The sequence below is a fragment of the Puma concolor genome, chromosome A2 (genome assembly GCF_028749965.1).
Source record: "Puma concolor isolate L17-30 chromosome A2, mPumCon1.1.hap2, whole genome shotgun sequence".
In the NCBI taxonomy this organism is placed as follows: Eukaryota; Metazoa; Chordata; class Mammalia; order Carnivora; family Felidae; genus Puma; species Puma concolor.
The window spans coordinates 7,787,641-7,795,436 of NC_141668.1; the positions used below are offsets into that span (position 1 = coordinate 7,787,641).

The following is a 7,796-nucleotide window of genomic DNA, read 5'->3' on the forward strand; positions in this document are numbered from 1 at the left end:
TCCTTGATTCCTAGGACCGTGAATCTCAGGTATTTATTTATTATTGCTTTTCTAATGTTTATTTTTGAGAGAGCGAGAGAGAGACAGAACGTGAGCCGGGAGGAGGGGCAGAGAGAGAGGGAGACACAGAATCCGAAGCAGGCTCCAGGCTCCGAGCTGTCAGCACAGAGCCTGACGCGGGGCTCGAACTCACAAACCGTGAGATGGTGACCTGAGCCGAAGTCAGACGCTCACCCAGGCGCCCCGAATCCCAGGTATTTAAAGTGCATCCTCTGGCACCTCGGAAAGGAAAGGTGGCTTTCCTTTAAAGCCATCCAGTTCCCACGTGACGGGGGGCTCGCTGGGCCTAGCACGGGGCTTGGGAAAGCTAACGTGAGCTGCGGGGGGGGGGGGGGGGGGGCAGGGCCAAGCACACAGTAACGAACGCTGTTGGAATGAATTACTGGAGAACCAGATCCCTGGGTTGACCAGGCTCGAGGGCCGGGCAGGGCCCCACTGTCCCCTCCTCCCCCTTGGCTACCACGGCTCCCTGTGCACTTGGCCCAGCCCCAGAGTTCTCCAGTTCAGTGTGTTCCAACACACCTTAGATTATGGGGATCCTGTGGCAGAGAGGAGGACAAAGGACCACTTGTTAGTAAAAATGGAGACGGGGGCCTTTTCGAAAGTGATGGCTGTTGCCTGCAGAAGGAATCTTGTGGGAAGGGAACGCTCTGTATTCTTTCTGGCTTTTCTTCTGTGAGCTCAGCTCAGGTTGGATTAAAAACTGAAGCCTCAGTCACGATTATGTAGGAATCCTGAATTCTCCCTCTCCCTGCCTGCTACGAGAGTATCCTACCTGGAAATCACAGGTAACACGTTGGCTGGAGACTTGAGGGACCTTCAAGGTCAGAGGTCGAAAACCAGTGTTCAAGGGGCTGGACAGGCAGGTTAACTGCACAAAGGGGCGGGTGGGCACTAGGGAGTGGTGGGGACCAGGGCACAGTTGAGATTGTGTCCCACTTAGAGGGGGTACTCGTGGCCTGGGGGAATCCGGGCCTGCTGTGGCTGTTCAGGTGCTTTAAAAAGAAAAGCCAGGATTTTAACATGAAATCGCCCAGTTTTAAAATGTTGCATCTAATTCACTGTCGTAACGGTACTATGTGGGCCAAAGAAAAGGCTCCCGAGAGCTGGATTCTGTTAGAAACCGCAGACCTCACCAAAACCCCTCTTTGTTCTTCCTGACTTTTACAATCACAGAGGATGCACGGAGTGCAAAAAGGCTTAAGAATTGGTTTCCTTCGGAAAAGCTGGAGATTGCAGTCTAGTGCTGGAATTTGGGCTGGGTTTGGGTTGTTCTGCTGGATTGCTGGCTACATGGCACCGGCCGTGGCCTGTGCTTGAACCACACTGGAACACAGGACGGCCGCCCGGCCAGGCAGACGCGCCCCATTTCCAGGGTCACCTGGGTGCAGCGCGTGGTCAGCCTCTTCCCGTTATTTCTCTGACCCCATGGGAGCACCCCCGACAGGGACACCTGCTAAGCCACGTTTCTTACCACTGCCCTTTGCTCACCCCAAAGCTAGTTTGGGCCTCGGAAGCAGCAGCAGTTCCCTGGGGGCTGAGCCAGCCGGGTTCCAAGCCCACCAGCATCTGCTGTTCCTGCCGAAGCCTTGATGCTTCTAACTCCCTCCTGTTTAGGAAACTGAGGCCCGGAGAAGAAATAGGCTTGCTCGAGTCACGGAGGTGGCCCAGGGCCCTTCCAAATACCCCAGACTACAAACTACGAAGCTACCGTCCGTATTTTCTGTTTCAATGTCCTGGGGTTCCAAGACTCTCCCTCATTGCTGAATTGGCACGGGGCGCGGACTCTGTTGTCCCCTGTGCTGCCACCAGCCCAGGCTCCTGAGGCGATGACCTTGTGGCGGCCAGATGCCCAGCCTCTTCACACGGCCCTGCCCTTGTCACTCAGGTCACAGACTGAAGTGTCCCTTGGCCCTTTCTTCCCAGCTCCCCTCTTCTGGGTTTTAAACCAAAGGAGTGGAGAGGGAGCCATGTTGTTTTTAGAAGGGGTCTGTTTACAATACACAGTGGTCACCGAGGGGGGCAGAGGAAGGTGACCTGGCTCTTCAGAAGTGCCTAGAATGTTTCGTTTTAATGTGTATTTATTTTTGACGTGGGGAGGGGCAGAGAGAGAGGGAGACGGAATCCAAAGTAGCCTCCAGGCTCTCTGAGCTGTCAGCACAGGGCCCAGTGTGGGGCTTGAACTCATCAACTGTGAGATCATAACTGACTGAGCCACCAAGGCGCCCCTAGAAGCGCTTTGAGAAAATGTTCCCAAGGAAGGGCAACGTGGCACAGGCTGGGCTGGGCTGGGGTGAGGGCAGCGTCCCCTGAGCCTCTCCGCGGGGGGAGGGAGGGATCCAGTCATGTAGACTGGCACCAGCCAGGGGGCCCTTCTCTCCGGCCCTTTGAGGCTCTGTTTCTAAGGAAGACGGATGTGGGGACCAAGGAGAGGGCCTCCTTATGGAAAGAAGGATGAAACCTGAGGAGAAAATTCTGGAGTGGGGGCCGTAGGGAGGAGGCGGTCCATTGAAATTCCAGAGGAGTCAGGAGGGATTTTTTTTTTTTTTTTTTTTTTAGGCTTTTAACTCCCCTGTGAGTTAGGAAATGATGCCTCGGATGGAATGGGTGTATGGGGGCCTGGGGGACACCAGAAAGCCCCCCAGAGCTACTGAAGGTTCCTGTCCCCACGCCCACCAGTGTCCCCGCATTGGCAGGCAGCAGCACCTGCGTGGGACTGTGGGGAGAGGAGTGGAGGCGGGCCCTTTATCTTTGAAGGATTAAGAGGAAACCTGCTAAGCCATGGACACAGATTCTTGGGGAACAGGGACCCCCAGGTTTGCGTCCATGACACCACAACTGCCGGGACATGGGGCTCCAGGACCTACTGTGAACTGCACCCTGGGAGCCTCGGTGGGGAGCGGCCAGTGGGTCCATCCTCACTGCTGGGACCACTGCAGCCCATGCACTGATGCGTTGAGAAAAAGCAAAGCCCAGCAGGAACCGGGGCCGTGGACCCAACATTTGTGTCCCCCTGACATCTGTACGTTGAAGCCCTAGTCCCCAGTGGGATGGCATTTGGGCAGTTGGGACTCTGGGAGGCACGTAGATTGAGATGAGGTCACGGGGGTGGGGGCCCCCATGATGGGATCGGTGTCCTTACAAGAAGAGGAAAAGACAGCCGTCTGTCTCCCTCGTGTGGGGACCCAGGGGGAAGGTGGCCCGTTGACAAGCCAGGAAGAGAGTCCTCTCAGAGAACGGAACCCATGGGCACCTTGACCTTGGACTTCTGGCTTCCAGAACGGTGAGAAGTATGTGCCTTGTTGTCTAAGCCTCCCCCAGCCTGTGGTGCTTTGTTATAACCCCCAAGCCAGGGAAACAGCCAGTATCCCTGGTGTGACTATGCAGGGCCCTGTCCCAGGGGGCCACTCCACTGGGCCCGAAAGGGTCTGTCAACTGGGTGCCAAAGTCAGACGGACCCCCATGGGGCCAGGGAAGCCCCATGGGGGGTGTCTCTTTATCTCATTTTGTTGTTGCTGTTGGCTTTATCTTCACGATTCCAAGGCAGGACGGGGCTTAAGAGGAGAGACGTTTGATTTCCAGCCAGCTGTCCCGGTGGATGCCGGTGGGTTGTAAGAAAAAGACTTCTGTCTACACCAGTTTCTCATAGAGTATTTTAACTGTCATTCCTTCCAGTTTTGTTGTTGTTCCCTCACTCCCTTGCAGTCCAGGGAAGTAACACAGGAGGAGGCCAAGGGCAGCTGGCCATCTAAAAAAGTAAGATAACATTGAGATGCATCTCTGTGTCACCCACACGGACCTGCCCCTACAGGCGGGGGCCCTCCCTGGTCCAGCCCACGGATGGGGCCTCCTGCGAAGGACGGAGGGGCCTGCCCTGACCGCACAGTGTTTCTCACCCTGTGGGGCTGACCAGGCCACAAGGTGAAGGGTCAAGGGAGGACAGAACTGACGGACGGCCCCACAGTCCCCTCGGCCTTCTGCAGGGCTGTCTGGCCACAGGATGTGTGGCCCTCCAGGGGAGGGCTCTGGGCCAGCAGGCAGGGTGGGAAGCAGGCACATCTCCACACGCCTGCGACAGAGAAGCAGGGAGGTTGGTGGGTGCTGGGGACCAGGCTGGGCCTGGAATTGTATTACACTCACTGCTCCGGACCCAGCCTGCCACCACCCAGCTGGTTATTAATGGGGAACCCCCAGACTACTCCCAGCCTCATTTGTCTCAGCCATACGACTAGAAAAAACACCACCAATCCTACGCCTTCACGGATTGTCACGAGGACCAAATGTAATGGGTGTGATTAGTTGAAAATATTTTTAGAACTTGAGGTAGAACTCACAGGACAAGCGTTCCTGGGTGGCTCGACCGGTGGAACGTCTGGCTCTTGGTTTCGGCTCAGGTCATGATCTCATGGTGAGATCGAGCCCCGAGTCAGGCTCTGTGCTGTGAGCACAGAGCCTGCTTGGGGATTCTGTCTCTCTCCCTCTCTCTCTGCCCCTCCCCCTCTTGCTCACGCTCAAAACAAACAAACAACTGAGAACAAACTGAGGGTTGATGGGGGGTGGAAGGGAGGGGTGGGTGGGTGATGGGTATTGAGGAGGGCACCTTTTGGGATGAGCACTGGGTGTTGTATGGAAACCAATTTGACAATAAATTTCATATATTGAAAAAACAAACAAACAAACAAAAAAAGACTTCAGGGGGTGGGGAGAGGGAAAATGGGTGATGGGCATTGAGGAGGGCTCTTGTTGGGATGAGCACTGGGGGTTGCATGGAAGCCAACTGGACAATAAATTATATTAAAAAGAATTCGCAGAACATAAAATTCACCATCTTAATTGTACATATCAGTGGCATTTGGTCCAATCACAGCGCTGTGCAGCCCACCTCCATCTAGTTCTAACGGGTGTTAATCACCTGCAAAGGGAACCCGGTGCCCTTTAGGCAATCACCCCTACCAACCACCGGTCTGCCTTCTGTCTCTGTGGAGTCACTGATGCTGGACAGCTCCCAGCTGGAATCATCCACTAGGGTGACCTTGTGCGTGTGGCTCCTTCCACGTAGCAATGGCGTGTTCAAGGTTCATCCATGTGGCTGCACGTAGCAGTATTTCATCCCTTCTCATGGCCGAATGATTTTCCATTGTAGGCACAGAGCACCTTTGGGTGACCCGTTCACGCTTTGCGGGACACTCCAGAGCATTTCCGGGTTTGGGCTACGGTGAGAAATGCTGCTGTGAACATGCGTGTGCATGGATTTGTTTGAGCGCCTGCTCGCAAGCCTTTGGGGTCCCTACCTAAGTGTGGAATTGCTGGGTGGTGTGGTAACTCACGTGGGGCTCCTTGAGCCCTTAAGTTGAAAGCATTTTTGTGAAGTCAGAGTGGGAGGAAGTGGAAATTACCATTACGTCAGTCACCTTCCCCTGAGGACACTCTGGTTTGCCGCTGTCTTTTTAAAAACTGTCCCCTGGGCTCTGGGCGCCACCTGACCTGAGCGCATCTCAGAGGGACGACGACAGCCAACTTCTGTGTAACTAAGCTGGTATTTGTATTTTTACTCTGTGAGAGTCTCTTATCTGGCATCTGCTCAGATTAAAAAAAAAAATTCTTAACTGAAAAGGGGAACTTCAGCTCTGTTGATTTGTATCAATTATATTGTTAGTTTGTATCTGTTAGTTTCTTGTTAGTCTGTGTCTGTTGAGCCAGGGAAAAAGTTTCTGAACCTTGAGGGCTAACTTTAAAGAAAAAAAAATATATTTTTTTTAAGTTTATTTATTTATTTTGAGAGAGGGCGAGCAGGGAGGTTGGTGGGTGTTGGGGACCAGGCTGGGCTTGGAATCGTATTACACTTACTGCTCTAGACCCAGCCTGCCACCCCTGGGGCAGCCAGTGGGGCAAGGGCAGAGAAAGAGGAGAGGGAGAATCCCCAGCAGGCTCTGCACTGTCAGCACAGAGTCCAGTGAGGGATGGGAACATGAACTGAGCTGAAGTCAAGAGCCGGGCACTTAATAGACTGAGCCACCCAGGTGCCCCAAGAGCTAACTTCCTTATAGGGCTCTTTAATGAGCCAGGCTGAACAACTCTCTACATGGCCTCACATTTAGTCCCCCCAACCTGCTACAAAATGGATACTCTGATTATGCCCACTTTAGGTGAGAAACTGAGGCTCAAGCTGGGGAAACAACTTGTCCAAAGACACACAGCTAGTGGATAGTGAAATCTAGGACCCAGGTGAGGTGAGTTGAGCCCAAGCTGTAGATCTCTAGTGCCTTCTGGATTCTTACAACATATCACCTATTGTGCCATCAATCTAGGGCCATCTTCAGCTCAGACCGGGTCTGGCCAACGAACAACACCATGGCACGTGACACCAGCGCCCCTCTCCCAGGATGGCATCAATCCCCCTCAGCAGCCTCTGATCCAGGTTGTGATCCAGCTGAATCACTTCCAGCCCACTGGACCCAACCCACACACAGGCAGAAGAAGGGATGTAATCGACGGAGGCAAACACCAGTGACACTGAAAAAACAGAAAGTAACTATTCTGTTTGGTGTTTGGTTTTTTTCCCTTGTTAATTTCAAGCTGGCTCCCGCTGTCATATCCCCCTCCTTCATAATCCATACCAGAATGTTGCCAGAAAGCGACAGCAATTTAGAGAAGGTAATTTATGAAACTCTTACTCTCACTTTTCTCCTCCGGAAAACGGAGACATTTCCCTATGTCTAGTTTTCCGAGGTTGTTCATTTTCCTTAATCTCACGTATTCACTCAACAACACGTTTACTGAGCACCTGCTACCTGCCAGGCATTGTGCTTGGCCCCAAAAGGAATCAGATAGCGATTCTCCTTTGACATCAGCTTGGGGTACCCAGGGGCACGTTTTCTCTGGCCAAGGGGGGGGGGGGATGGGCAGCTTCCTGCCCGCCCTGTTCCCCCCACCCCCCACTCCCTCCGGTCTGCTCTCTTGTAGTTGGGTCTGCCCTTCCTAGGGAGCAAAACGGAGCTGTGAGCTCTGGGGGCCTCTACGTCCTGTTCCAGAATATTCCCATCCTTGTTTCTCCAGGTTCATCCCTGCTGTCCTCTCGCTGTTCTTTGCCCTGAGGGCGAACTCTGGGTCTTTCTGAGGTTTGCCTCTCTGCCACTTTTACCGAAATCTGTTCCGCTTGCTTCCCCTGGTCATCTTGGCTTCTGCCTTTTGAATTCTGAAGTCCTAAGCAGCATCCAAGGTTTGGGGGTGTTTCAGATGCCTCCTCCTCCCGTTCCTGTAGTGGTTTCTGTTTTCCATCAGTCGGGGTTTAAGGAGGAGGACGACGATCTTGGGCAGACGGGGGAGGCATCTCTGCCCTTCCGACGGGAGCAACTCTGCCAAGATGGAAGGGCGGCCTCTTCCAGGGTGCGGAGCTCTGCTGGGGTCACAGAGGCAGGGAAGCACAGGACTTCGTGTGCTCCGCCTTGGAGTCGCCTCCGGACCTCACAGGTCCCCCTGGTCACACGCGATAAACAAAGGAGGTCAGCGCTGATTGGGCAGCTCGCCCAGACGCTGCGCCTGGATCCACTCCAGACAAACAGGACTTGAAAAGAGACGCCCTAGTGGCGAGATGCTAATTTTGCATTCTCTTTCCCAGGATGCTCAGCAGTGCTCCTGATTCCGGTTGTTAAATACATTTGCGGTATCTCCTGGTAAATGGATGCACTGAAGAGTTCTTAGAGGATGCGTACAGTTGTGTCCTGTGAATATAGTTG

At 53.7% G+C, this 7,796-nt stretch overlaps 1 long non-coding RNA gene across 1 annotated transcript; it reads right to left on the reverse strand.

The window, feature by feature from the left end:
- Nucleotides 1-3,527: 3,527 nt before the first annotated feature.
- Nucleotides 3,528-7,573, reverse strand: LOC147582978 (uncharacterized). Its single transcript, XR_015244205.1, has 2 exons — nt 7,202-7,573; nt 3,528-3,808 (listed from the first exon to the last, which is right to left on the reverse strand). It is a non-coding gene; the product is annotated as an uncharacterized LOC147582978 (long non-coding RNA).
- Between the last annotated feature and the right edge of the window lie 223 nt (nt 7,574-7,796).